We start from the raw sequence: 14,839 nt of genomic DNA on the forward strand, positions 1-14,839 counted from the left end.
TTGACGCGTTTCACGATTCTGAAGATTGCTTACTCATAACCACACAGTTAGTGTGCTTATGAGTAAGCAATCTTCAGAATCGTGAAACGCGTCAACCAGTCGCATGTCCCTGTGATGTACTGTCTGTATTAATCCTTGATGAGGAATTAAATACTTTGATTTTCATCAATTCCTGAGTGCGGCCAATTTCTCTTTTTTGGCTGTGAAGTATTTGGATGATGATCCGACTCGCACTGGAATGCTTTGTCTCACCTGAGCGGCTTTTCTTCGTTAGTATCATTGTATCTCCGAAAGCTAATTTCCAACCTTATCTTCAATCTTACACATTTGTACAGGCTCCTCTACTGTATTGACATTGCTTACACTAATTTCCCCGCACACTGTGAGCTCCTTACAGTGTGCATTAGAAGCCTATACAAGCTACACAGTCCACTTCATTTCCTGGCTTGAAGGGGTTGTAAAGACAGAAGTTTTTTTTTAACTTAATGCATTCTATGCATTACGATAAAAAAACCTCCTGTATGCAGCAGCCCCCCTCAGCCCTCCTAATACTTACCTAAGCCTCATTTCTATTCAACGATGTCCACAGGGGCCTCAGCAGCCCGGGACTCTCTCTCCTGATTGGCAATCAAACTCAGTTAGCCAATCAAGAGAGAGAGGGGACAGGGCTGAACAGCAGCTGTGTGTCTGAATGGATACACAGAGCTATGACTTGGCTTGGGTGCCCCCGTAGCAAGCTGCTTGGTGTGGGGGCACTCAGCAAAAGGGAGAGACCGGGAGCACAGAAGAGGGACCCGAGAAGAGGAGGACCCTGGCTGCTGTGCGCAAAACCAACTGCACAGAGGAGGTAAGTGTAACACGTTTGTTCTTTTTAATTAAATAAACACCCGAGACTTTCGTATCACTTTAACGGGATTGTAAATTATTTTATTTTTTTTTTCTATTAAAATAACAATTTCAAGGTTTTTTATAATTAAAAATAACAAACTTTGTATACTTACCTCCTCTGTGCAGTTGGTTTTGCGCAGGGCAGCTCGGATCCTCCTTATCTCGGGTCCCTCTTCTCTGCTCCTGGCCTCTCCCTCCTGCTGAGTGCCCCCACACCAAGCCGCTTGCTATGGGGGCACTCGAGCCCCCATAGCTCGGCAAGCTGAGGATGCTGGGAGAGGTTTTACAGTACAAAAGACTGGAACGCACGCCATATTTTGTTAACCACCAGCATCTAGAGGAGGACAGCGGTGTTTTAACTGAAAGTGGATATATTTTTTGTATAATAAAGCATTATTGGTGTTACACTATGGAGAGTTTATCCTTTATATCAGGGGTAATTAATTAGAATTCAAGGAGGTCCGGTCGCTAAAATTTTCTTTGGGCCGAGGTCCGAATCTGAAGTCTGTGCTATGACTCAGAAAGATGGGCAAAACAAAACGTGTCCATCAGCGTTGCTCTTAACATAAAATATGCCCATTTGAGTGCCCCTTAACATAAAATGTGTCCATCAGCGTGACCCTTAGCATAAAATTTGCCCATCAGCGTGACCCTTAACATAAAATAAGGGGCACGCTGATGGGCACATTTTATGTTAGGGGGCACTCTGATGGGCACATTTTATGTTAGGGGGCACGCTGATGGGCACATTTTATGTTAGGGTGCACGCTGATGGGCACATTTTGTAAGGGGGCACACTGATGGGCAAAACAAAACGTGTCCATTAGTGTTGCTCTTAACATAAAATATGCCCATTAGAGTGCCCCTTAACATAAAATGTGCCCATCAGAGTGCCCCCTAGCATAAAATGTGCCCATCGGCGTGACCCTTAGCATAAAATTTGCCCATCAGCATGCCCCCAGCATAAAATGTGCCCATCGGCGTGACCCTTAGCATAAAATTTGCCCATCAGCGTGCCCCTTAACATAAAATATGCCCATCAGCGTGACCCTTAACATAAAATAAGGGGAACGCTGATTGTCACATTTTATGTTAGGGGGCACTCTGATGGCCACATTTTATGTTAGGGGGCACTTTGATGGGCACATTTTATGTTAGGGGGCATTCTGATGGGCACATTTTATGTTAGGGGGCACTTTGATGGGCACATTTTATGTTAGGGGGCATTCTAATGGGACCATTTTATGTTAAGGGGCACGCTGATGGGCAAAACAAAACGTGTCTATCAGTGTTGCTCTTAACATTAAATATGCCCATTAGAGTGTCCCTTAACATAAAATATGCCCATTAGAGTGCCCTTTAACATAAAATATGCCCATTAGAGTGCCCCTTAACATAAAATGTGCCCATCAGCGTGACCCTTAACATAAAATAAGGCGCAAGCTGATGGGTACATTTTATCTTAGGGGGCACTCTAATAGGCATATTTTATTTTATGGGGCACTCTAATGGACACAAATGTGTGCCCCTTAACAAAATATGCCCATCAGTCTGCATTTTATAAAACTGTGCCCCACATACCTTTGGGAGCGAAAAATGTGGGAGCCAGGAGCAGCGAACATCAGGGGGGCAGGGCGTGCATGTGATGTCCCGCGGCTAGGCTGAGTGTGAGAGTCAGGAGCCGCAGTTAGGAGCAGGGGGGCGGGGCACGCACGTGACGTCACGCCCCAACTCGCGGCTGGCTGGGAGGGAGCCGAAGAAAGAAGCAGGGGGCGGGGCGCACACACGGAATGTCACTGGTTGCTGGGACACCCGCGGTCCCAGCAAACCAATGATTACTTACGGTGGCGGCCTGACGGGTCCGGGCGGAAGCCTCGTGCGGGCCGCTCCTGGACCGCGGGCCGCCATTTAGTGACGGCTGACTTAGACACTTTTTTGTTGCACTATGCACTTTATGCACTATTTTATGTATTTGATGTTATGAATTAGACATTTAAATTTTCACAGGAAGATTTACTATTTTGTGGTTTTATATAGAGGAGCAGCACTGACATTCACTATACTTTTTTTTCAGTGAATTAGATTTACTTGCAGAATTGAGTGATTTGTGGGGAAATTCGTCATCAGACAATTAAAGTGACGACATCAACGATTCTGCGACTGAGCTCGGTGATGTGAGAACTCTGTGCTCTATTGACTGCGGTACAATTTAGGCAGTGTCCCTAAAATTCCCATTTACTGGAGCACCTGGTATGAAAGTAGACGTTAAACATGACAATCCCTTGGCATACTGACAATTATTTCTGACCGATGAGGTTATAGAAAAAATAGTTACTGAGACAAACCGGTACAAAGAGCAACAATTAGCTACTCTGCATTGGATGTTTCCAAGAAGCAGAAAGTGGGAACCAGTGACCAAAAAAGACATTTGAAAAAATCTGGAACTAATAATACTTATGAGAGTGGTGGGGAAACCCCTGCAGAAGTGGTATTGGACAACCAATACATTACTTGCCATTCCATTCTTTGGCACGGCCATGTTAGAGTACAGATTTTACCTGATGATGAAATAATTACACTTCGAAAACAACGAAGAATTTGATGAAACTATTCCTCCTGTGCAAAAACTAAAGAAAAATTGGGAAGTATCTCAAATGATTATAAAGAATTTCCAACTGAGCTATGTGCCAGAAAGAGATATCAGCATAGTTGAAAGTCTAATGGTCTACAAAGGGAAGGCTTAGCTGGGTGCAATACATTGCATCAAAGAGGCTAAAATCCTACATGCTTTGCAAATCACCAATTGGCTACATTTTGAATTTAGTCATATACACTGGCAAAGGAACAAAATTCAATCCAAAATACAACAACTATGGAATGGCAACATCTTCCGTTCTTTCACTCATTGAACCATTGCTAAATCAGGGCTATTGTGTAACAACCGACAACTTTTATACGTCTCCTGAACTTTATTCGTTTCTTCTGCAAAACAAAACAGATGCCTATGGAACCATTAGGGCTAACCAGTGCGACATGTCGCCAATGTTTGACAATAAGAAGCTGGGGAAACGGTTGCCAGGCAGAGAGGAAAAATGATGGCAATGCGATGGCGGGACAAGAAAGATGTGTGCCTAATGAGTACAGTGCATAACACCTCCACTGTTATGGTACGCATGAAAGGTGGGAAAGAAATGAAGCCACAAGTAGTGATATGGCACTTTTCCACTGCACGTACCGGCTCGGCTCTACTCGGCCCTGCTTGGCCCGGTTTGCTTTTCCACTGCTGGTACCGTAAGGTACGGTGTTGGAACGGTTCGGTACGGTATGGTTTGCTTTTCCACTAAAGTAGTACTAAAGTTAAGTGGGTGGGATAACAACGATTCTCTGACCAATCAGTGGCTAGTAGTGACTGCATACATAGGATTGTGGGATATGGTACCGGTATGGTACCTCTTGGAACCACAATCGAGGTGGTACTGTTTTAGAGAGCCGTACCGTTCGGTTCCATGCAGTGGAAAAGCGCCGCCGTACCGTACCGTACCAAACCGTTCCTACACCGTACCATGCGGTACCAGCAGTGGAAAAGCACAAAAGCGAGCCAAACCGTTCGGTTCCATGCAGTGGAAAAGGGACAATAGACTACAACACCATGAGAGGTATCGACAGAGCCGACCAAGAAATTACATTCTACCCAGCAATGAGGAAACAGCAAAAGAAGTACTATAAGAAGATCTTCAGACATCTTCTTGAAAAATGCTTGTGGAATGCCTACATTCTGCTCAAAAAAGAGTGACAAGCCTGTGATTCATTCTTACTTCATATGGAAAGTTGTCAAATGTATCTTTGTGAACCACCAAACACCATCAATAGCTGTGAATACAGCTGGACGTCATGCTATTGGTGTTGTCAACCTGGAACCTCTGACTGTTCATCACTTAGTGGACTACATCCCATCAACAGAGAAAAAGTCAGCACCTACAAGGATGTGCGTGGTTTGTTGCTTGAAGAGAGATGACAGTGAAAGAAAATCAGAAAGGAAACCAGGTTCCATTGTCCCGCTTGTGACGTTAGACTCTGTGCAGTCCCATGTTTCAAAAATTTTCATACCCGGGATGTTTACTAAACCAATATGCAGTGTCTAGTATTACAGTGATAAGTAATATTGCATCCTTATTTGGACGAATTTCAGTGTGATTCGACACAGCTAATCACTGGCAGACCGCCAGGGAAGTTAGAGGGCTCATTTTTTTCTTACTGAAAAAAATTTACATTTTTTTTTCTTTTTTTTTTTTTCTTTTAAGTGTAGATGGAAGATCGGAGGTCTTTTTGACATCTCACATTAAAGAGGACCTGTCCTGCTTATTTCTATTACAAGGGATGTTTACATTCCTTGTAATAGGAATAAAAGTGATAGAAAAAAACTTTTTTAAAGGGACAGTATAAAAAAAAAAATCATAATGTAAAATAAATAAGAAAAAAAAAATGTAAAGCGCCCTGTCCTTCCGAGCTTGCGTGCAGAAGCGAACGCATACACAAGCCACGCCCACATATGTAAACGGTGTTCAAACCGCACATGTGAAGTATCGCTGCGATCGTTAGAGTGAGAGCTATAATTGTAGCCCTAGACCTCCTCTGTGGCTCTAAACTGGTAACCTGTAAAAAATTTTAAACGTCGCCTATAGAGATTTTTAAGTACCAGTGTTTGTCGCCATTCCACGAGCGTGCGCAATTTTGAAGCATGACATGTACTGGTATCTATTTACTTGGCATAACATTATCTTTCATATTATAGAAAAAAATTGGGCTAATTTTACTGTTTTCATATTTTTTAATTCGAAAAATGTATTTTTTCCAAAAACATTGCGTTTGTAAGACCGCTGCGCAAATACAGTGTGACATAAAGTATTGCAACGATCTCCATTTTATTCTCTAGGGTCTCTGCTAACGCGCTGCTCATGAACTATAAGTGACAGGGACACAAAACTTGGGGAGCACAGAGAGGGGACCCTGGACTACAACATATTTATACATTTTAAAAGTGGGGTATGCCTATACACTACACTGACTGCACTAAACTGACTGAACTCACTGTCCGCTAACTACCTACCTAATCTCTATTGTAACACACTATACACGGCTGCCATGTCAGCAGCAGCCTTATATAGTGTGGGGCGTGGCCCCTGAGCCATGATTGGCTAAAGGCACCCTGTCTTTGGCCAATCATGGCTCTGACAGGACATTGTGCCAAAGCAGGTCAGGTGCATGCTTTGGCCAATCATCAGCAATCAATGCACTGCAACAGCGCAGTGCATTATGGGGCACTCATCGGTGGGCAAACTTCCCGCCAAGCGCCCCATTTGTTCGTGTGTTCAGCTGATGTTCCAGTCAAACTTACATTCGACTCGAGCATAGAGCCCATCCCTAGTGCTGATCACATGCACTCTCCCAAGAAAAACTCTCTAGCAATACACACCAAACTGAGCATGTGCAGCTTGTCCCCTAGACTCTGTTCTGTCAGAAGTTGGACTGGGAACTGTGGAAGAAGGGGAGGATAAGAGAAGACAGGATCAAACAGCTTTTTTTACGCATGCGCAGGATTAACCCCTTAGGTTTCACAGTTAGTATAACAAGCATGCTTTACTACATATACAGACTGATTTTACTATTGCAGGTTTAGTAACAAGGACATCCAGGCATCATCCAGTCCTTTCTTCCCCAACCCTACTGTCACTGGCCCACCCATTTAATTCATTGGATTTTATTTCATTCAGTCATGCAGGCTCAACATCACATGTAGGAGATACCACCACTTCTTGTTTTCCTGTTCTTATTTTCATTAGCATGTAGATTGAGGAAGTGGGGGGTGGAGGAACAAGGTAAGACAAACTGTAAGCAGAATAAACTTCATCTTTCAAATAATCCCTGGATAATACCTGGTAATTCTGGGTTGTTGCTCAGACACTTCCTGGTATAAGGTGACGATGCTCTTTTCTAGTCTCTAAATTATTTTCATCTTGTTACATGGACATCGAATACAAACTACAAGTGGCCATTTGTACACACATTATGCACAAATAGTTCATTGTTGACTCCATCAGGAAACCTAGTCTACTGCACACAGGCCGAATGTCAGCCGCCATCTTTGGAAGGCTCATTAGCAGAAAAGGTCTGCCGACCGGTCCTGGTCAGTGCTCTCAGCCAATGGCTGAGAGCACTGACTGGAGTGTTCTAGTGGGGGACGTCCCCCTGCCAGAACACAATAGCTCAGCAGAGGAGATTGCTGTACTAAGATTGGATTGTTAGTACAGCAGTTCCGACCTAAGCTTTACATTTTTTTTTTTTCGTTCAACGTGCCGAGTTGAATAAAAAAAACTAGTGGTGTGTATGAGGCTTTAATGCCATGCAGACTTTTCTAGAGTACATGCATGTAGACAGGAAGTCACAGCAAAAAGGAGTTAAGCTTCCCATCTACTTTAACCATTTGCCGACCTCGGTATAGCTGAATGACAGCTACAGCGCGGACGGCTAGTTCTGGGAGGCTTCTATATGATGGCCTCCTTTGATCGCGCCCTCTGCGGGGCGCTGACGGTGCGCACTGTGATCACAATGTCTAGAGGACACTGCTGATCACAGATTGAGGTGAAGAGCCAATCAGCGCTCTTTACCACGTGATCAGCTGGGTCCAATCCAGTGGCGGCTGGTGAAGTTTTAAGATGGGGGGGGGCGCAAGACCCCGCCCTTCTATTTTGGCCCCTCCCATTTCTCAGAAGCCACACCCCTTATAGACCCCACCCATTTTGTCCCCTGTATTTTGCTTGCGTGAACCAATTCTCCCAATATATCACATATTAAGGGCTCCATCAGTACTAGTATATCCCATAATAGGGAGCAGGGGCCCTATTATGGGATACACTGACAGAGTGGCACAAACCCCACAGTACAGGCCCCTTGTACAAACCCCACAGTACAGACTCCCTAGCACAAACCCCACAGTACAGGTCCCTTGTACAAACCCCACAGTACAGACCCCCTAGCACAGACCACACAGTACATGCCCCCTTTCAATGTAGTGACCAGCGTACATGCCCCCTTTCAATGTAGTGACCAGTATACAGGCCCCCTTTCAATGTAGTGACCAGTATACAGGCCCCCTTTCAATGTAGTGACCAGTATACAGGCCCCCTTTAAATGTAGTGACCAGCGTACATGCCCCCTTTCAATGTAGTGACCAGCATACATGCCCCCTTTCAATGTAGTGACCAGCGTACATGCCCCTTTCAATGCATAGACCAGCGTACATGCCCCCTTTCAATGTAGTGACCAGCGTGCATGCCCCCTTTCAATACAGTGACCAGCGTACATGCCCCCTGCAGAGGTATGGCAGTGGGAGAGATGGGATCAGGCAGAGGGATGGTGGTGGGAGAGATGGGATCAGGCAGAGGGATGGAGGTGGGAGAGATGGGATCAGGCAGAGGGATGGAGGTGGGAGAGATGGGATCAGGCAGAGGGATGGAGGTGGGAGAGATGGGATCAGGCGGTGGGCGGGATGAGATCAGGCAGAGGGATGGAGGTGAGAGAGATGGGATCAGGCAGAGGGATGGCGGTGGGAGAGATGGGATCAGGCAAAGGGATGGCGGTGGGAGGGATGAGGGCATGAGGCAGAGAGGGATGGCAGTGGGAGGGATGGTCATGGGATGAGGCAGAGCAGAGGGGGATGGCAGTGGAAAGGCTGGATGGATGGATGATCATGGGATGAGGCAGAGCAGAGGGGGATGGCGGTGGAAAGGCTGGATGGATGGATGGTCATGGGATGAGGCAGAACAGAGGGGGATGGCGGTGGAAAGGCTGGATGGTTGGATGATCATGGGATGAGGCAGAGCAGAGGGAGATGGCAGTGGAAAGGCTGGATGGATGGATGGTCATGGGATGAGGCAGAGCAGAGGGGGATGGCAGTGGAAAGGCTGGATGGATGGATGGTCATGGGATGAGGCAGAGCAGAGGGGGATGGCGGTGGAAAGGCTGGATGGATGGATGGTCATGGGATGAGGCAGAGCAGAGGGGGATGGCGGTGGAAAGGCTGGATGGATGGATGGATGGTCATGGGATGAGGCAGAGCAGAGGGGGATGGCGGTGGAAAGGCTGGATGGATGGATGGTCATGGGATGAGGCAGAGCAGAGGGGGATGGCGGTGGAAAGGCTGGATGGATGGTCATGGGATGAGGCAGAGCAGAGGGGGATGGCGGTGGAAAGGCTGGATGGATGGATGGATGGTCATGGGATGAGGCAGAGCAGAGGGGGATGGCGGTGGAAAGGCTGGATGGATGGATGGTCATGGGATGAGGCAGAGCAGAGGGGGATGGCGGTGGAAAGGCTGGATGGATGGTCATGGGATGAGGCAGAGCAGAGGGGGATGGCGGTGGAAAGGCTGGATGGATGGATGGATGGTCATGGGATGAGGCAGAGCAGAGGGGGATGGCGGTGGAAAGGCTGGATGGATGGATGGTCATGGGATGAGGCAGAACAGAGGGGGATGGCGGTGGAAAGGCTGGATGGATGGATGGATGGATGGTCATGGGATGAGGCAGAACAGAGGGGGATGACGGTGGAAAGGCTGGATGGTTGGATGATCATGGGATGAGGCAGAGCAGAGGGGGATGGCGGTGGAAAGGCTGGATGGATGGTCATGGGATGAGGCAGAGCAGAGGGGGATGGCGGTGGAAAGGCTGGATGGATGGATGGATGGTCATGGGATGAGGCAGAGCAGAGGGGGATGGCGGTGGAAAGGCTGGATGGATGGATGGTCATGGGATGAGGCAGAGCAGAGGGGGATGGCGGTGGAAAGGCTGGATGGATGGATGGATGGTCATGGGATGAGGCAGAGCAGAGGGGGATGGCGGTGGAAAGGCTGGATGGATGGATGGTCATGGGATGAGGCAGAACAGAGGGGGATGGCGGTGGAAAGGCTGGATGGATGGATGGATGGTCATGGGATGAGGCAGAACAGAGGGGGATGGCGGTGGAAAGGCTGGATGGTTGGATGATCATGGGATGAGGCAGAGCAGAGGGAGATGGCAGTGGAAAGGCTGGATGGATGGATGGTCATGGGATGAGGCAGAGCAGAGGGAGATGGCGGTGGAAAGGCTGGATGGATGGATGGTCATGGGATGAGGCAGAGCAGAGGGGGATGGCGGTGGAAAAGCTGGATGGATGGTCATGGAGGACTGACAGGACAGGAGGACCACGAGGACTCACCGGTGGTGATGTCTTCTTCCAGCAGATGACCTCCGGTGGTCTGGTCTCCTCTCCGGTGCCGCCGTCACTCCTGTCCGGTGTCCACCCGACTCCATCGTCCGCGGTCCGGTCCACTGCTGCGAGTGACGTCAGCGGGGTCAGCGTTGGATGTCCTGGATGCTGTGATTGGTCCAGGCTGGAGGCTGGACCAATCATAGCCAGGAATCCACGAAGTGGGGGTTTCCAAGGAATCTGCCTTGCGCCCAGGTTACGCCCCCCACGCCCCCCAGAAGGCAGCCAATCGGCGCCTCTTCTGGGTGGTAACCCCACCCCCCCACCCCCTCCACATCGGCTGGCGGCGGCGGCGGCGAACGCAATTTTTTTTTTTTTCAAACTTTATTGCTCGTTTTGCAATCTTTTTTTTTTTTTTTATCTTTTTTTTTTTTCTTCCTTTTTTCAGGGGGGGCGGCGCCCTGGCGCCCCCTATGCACCAGCCGCCACTGGTCCAATCATAGCTTTTTATGGATGTAAATAGAAGCTGGTTATTGCCACTCCTTTCCTCATGCTGACAGTGTAAAGAGAGGAGAAGAGAGTCAATAACCAGCTTCTCTAAAAGGGACATGTACACTGATAATCAGGGCACTGATTATCAGTGAAGTTCCAGCAGTGCCTACCAGTGCTGCCAATCTGTGCCCACCAGTGCTGCCATTCAGGCTGGTCCCTTTTGCAGGTATAGCTATGTAAAACATTAAGGGTATTTTAGGAACTGGCTAAATTGGCACTCGGATTGGTGGCCTACACCAACATCAGAATTATTACAAATATTCTATAAAGAAAGAGGAATACAGAGGCAGCAGTTCTGCCTACACCACAATAACCCAGCAGTTCTCTTATTTTTGTAAAGGTGCATCTCATAAAATTTAGAATATCATCAAAAAGTAAATTTATTTCAGTAATTAAATTCAAAATGTGAAACATAAAGTATTTCACAAAAGTGAGTACACCCCTGTACTCACTTTTGTGAGATACTGTATATATGATATAGATGTGTTACACACGGGAGTGATATATTTCAAGCATTTTTTTCTTTTAATTTGATGAATATGGCTTACAGCTAGTGAAAACCCAAAATTTGGTATCTCAGAAAATTAGAATATTGCATAAGACCAATAAAGAAGGATTTTAATACAGAAATGCTGGCTTACTGAAAAGTATATCCATGTACAGTATAGTATGCACTCAATACGTGGTCAGGGCTACTTTTGCATGAATTACTGCAGCAATGCAGCGTGGCATGGAGACGATCAGCCTGTGGCACTGCTGAGGTGGGATGGAAGCCCAAGTTGCTTTCATAGCAGCTTTCAGCTCATCTGCATTGTTGGGTCTGGTGTCTCTCATCTGTCTCTTGACAATACCCTACAGATTCTCTATGGGGTTTAGGTCAGGTGAGTTTGCTGGCCAATCAAGCACAGGGATACTATGATCATGTGACCAGGTATTGGTACTTTTGGCAGTGTGGGTAGATGCCAAGTCCTGCTGGAAAAATAAATCTGCCTCTCTATAAAGCTGGTCAGCAGAGGGAAGCATGAAGTGATCTAGAATTTCCTGGTAGAGGATTGCACTGACTTTGGACCTGATAAAACACAGTGGACCAACAGCAGCAGATGACATGGCTCCCCAAATAATCACGGACTTTGGAAAATGTTGCATTCAATTTGGAACTCAAGGTCCCAGGGCCTGGAGAAAGAGTGGAGAGGCACATAATCCAAGTTGCATGAGATCCAGTGTAGGGATGATCGAACTTTTGAAAAGTTCGGTTCGACCAGAACACCTGAATTTCCAGAAAGTTCAGTTCGGATTCCAGAACCCCGTTGAAATCAATGGGACCCAAACTTTGGGAATTAAAAAACACAATTTTGAAGCCCTAAAACCAAATAAATGCCCCTAAAAAGTGGCTAGCGTTCTGGGTCATGCCCCAGGGACTATGAATCAGGCAAAAAAAAGTTCTTAAAAATTGTCGTATTTGATAGAGAGCCAATTATTGAAAAAATTATTGAAAAAAAAAAAGAGATTTCTTTGGATTTAGTGTCTGGGGGGGGGGGGGGTCTAAAAAGCATACCTGTGAAGTTTCAGCTTTGTAGCATGTCCAGAACCAGAATAAAAACAGATTATTTTTCTTAGAATTTCAGTAGCACAGGGATGGTGTTACCCTCCTTTCACACCTGGGCGTTTTTCTTTCAGGCGTTTTTAGGCGTTTTTTTGGGCGTTTTTTGAAGGCGTTTGGAGGCAGGCATGACATCTGAACTTCTGTATAGGGGTATATATATATATATATATATATGTAAATATATGTGTATATACACAGTATATATATGTGTATTTGTGTGTATATATACAGTGGGTACGGAAAGTATTCAGACCCCCTTAAATTTTTCACTCTTTGTTATATTGCAGCCATTTGCTAAAATCATTTAAGTTCATTCTTCTTCCTCATGAATGTACACATAGCACCCCATACTGACAGAAAAACACAGAATTGTTGACATTGTTGCAGATTTATTAAAAAAGAAAAACTGAAATATCACATGGTCCTAAGTATTCAGACCCTTTGCTGTGACACTCGTATATTTAACTCAGGTGCTTTCCATTTCTTCTGATCATCCTTGAGATGGTTCTACACCTTCATTTGAGTCCAGTTGTGTTTGATTATACTGATTGGACTTGATTAGGAAAGCCACACACCTGTCTATATAAGACCTTCCAGATCACAATGCATGTCAGAGCAAATGAGAATCATGAGGTCAAAGGAACTGCCTGAAGAGCTCAGAGACAGAATTGTGGCAAGGCACAGATCTGGCCAAGGTTACAAAAAGATTTCTGCTGCACTTAAGGTTCCTAAGAGCACAGTGGCCTCCATAATCCTCAAATGGAAGACATTTGGGACAACCAGAACCCTTCCTAGAGCTGGCCATCTATCCAAACTGAGCTATCGGGGGAGAAGAGCCTTGGTGAGAGAGGTAAAGAAGAACCCAAAGATCACTGTGGCTGAGCTCCAGAGATGCAGTCAGGAGATGGGAGAAAGTTGTAGAAAGTCAACCATCACTGCAGCCCTCCACTAGTCAGGGCTTTATGGCAGAGTGGCCCGACGGAAGCCTCTCCTCAGTGTAAGACACATGAAAGCCCGCATGGAGTTTGCTAAAAAACACCTGAAGAACTCCAAGATGGTGAGAAATAAGATTCTCTGGTCTGATGAGACCAAAATAGAACTTTTTGGCCTTAATTCTAAGCGGTATGCGTGGAGAAAACCAGGCACTGCTCATCACCTGTCCAATACAGTCCCAACAGTGAAGCATGGTGGTGGCAGCATCATGCTGTGGGGGTGTTTTTCAGCTGCAGGGACAGGACTACTGGTTTCAATCGAGGGAAAGATGAATGCGGCCAAGTACAGGGATATCCTGGACAAAAACCTTCTCCAGAGTGCTCTGGACCTCAGACTGGGCCGAAGGTTTACCTTCCAACAAAGACAATGACCCTAAGCACACAGCTAAAATAACGAAGGAGTGGCTTCACAACAACTCCGTGACTGTTCTTGAATGGCCCAGCCAGAGCCCTGACTTAAACCCAATTGAGCATCTCTGGAGAGACCTAAAAATGGCTGTCCACCAACGTTTACCATCCAACCTGACAGAACTGGAGAGGATCTGCAAGGAGGAATGGCAGAGGATCCCCAAATCCAGGTGTGAAAGACTTGTTGCATCTTTCCCAAAAAGACTCCTGGCTGTATTAGATCAAAAGGGGGCTTCTACTAAATACTGAGCAAAGGGTCTGAATACTTAGGACCATGTGATATTTCAGTTTTTCTTTTTTAATAAATCTGCAACAATGTCAACAATTCTGTGTTTTTCTGTCAGTATGGGGTGCTATGTGTACATTCATGAGGAAGAAGAATGAACTTAAATGATTTTAGCAAATGGCTGCAATATAACAAAGAGTGAAAAATTTAAGGGGGTCTGAATACTTTCCGTACCCACTGTATATATATATATATATATATATATATATATATATATATGTGTGTGTGTGTGTATCTATATATATATATATATATATACATATATATATATATATATATTGTAAGGGATTAGCTCGGTGGCGGGTGTGGATGACCCCTTTGGGGGTGCGTTTTCACAGAGAGATAGCCGAGCAGAGGTTGAAAACAAGACTGATTTATTCATGCAATTTACTTCACACAATTGCAAGCGTCAAAACAGCCAAAATAAAATAAAAGACAAAATAGATCCTTGCCTCTGTGGGCGGCTACCTTCTCACGCTGGAACCTACCTAAGAAGTCTATCCAACCTACTGTTGGGCCGACACTGCTGATCCTACAGCAGACACTCAAATGTCCATTTGTTTGCTTTTCACACAGCACAAACATTGTCCATTGAACATGTCCCTTTGTTTCTTTCACATCAACACATGTTCATTTATAACAGGATCCTTTACTCTTCACACTCTTCACATGGAACACTTTGTCTTCTCACCTTTGAGACGTCTTCACTCGTGGTTACCCTCCTTAGCTTCACATCGCTGTAGGGGGTCTTCTCCCATGCTCACCAGCTTGTCGGGAGGCACACATCCGACTGTCCCCCTCTCCCAGCCCACACGGCGACAGGCGGCAGCAGTCCTTCTCCCATGCCCACACGGCGTCGGGAGGTAC

The sequence above is a fragment of the Pelophylax lessonae genome, assembly GCF_965119305.1.
Source record: "Pelophylax lessonae genome assembly, chromosome: 4".
Classification (NCBI taxonomy): Eukaryota; Metazoa; Chordata; class Amphibia; order Anura; family Ranidae; genus Pelophylax; species Pelophylax lessonae.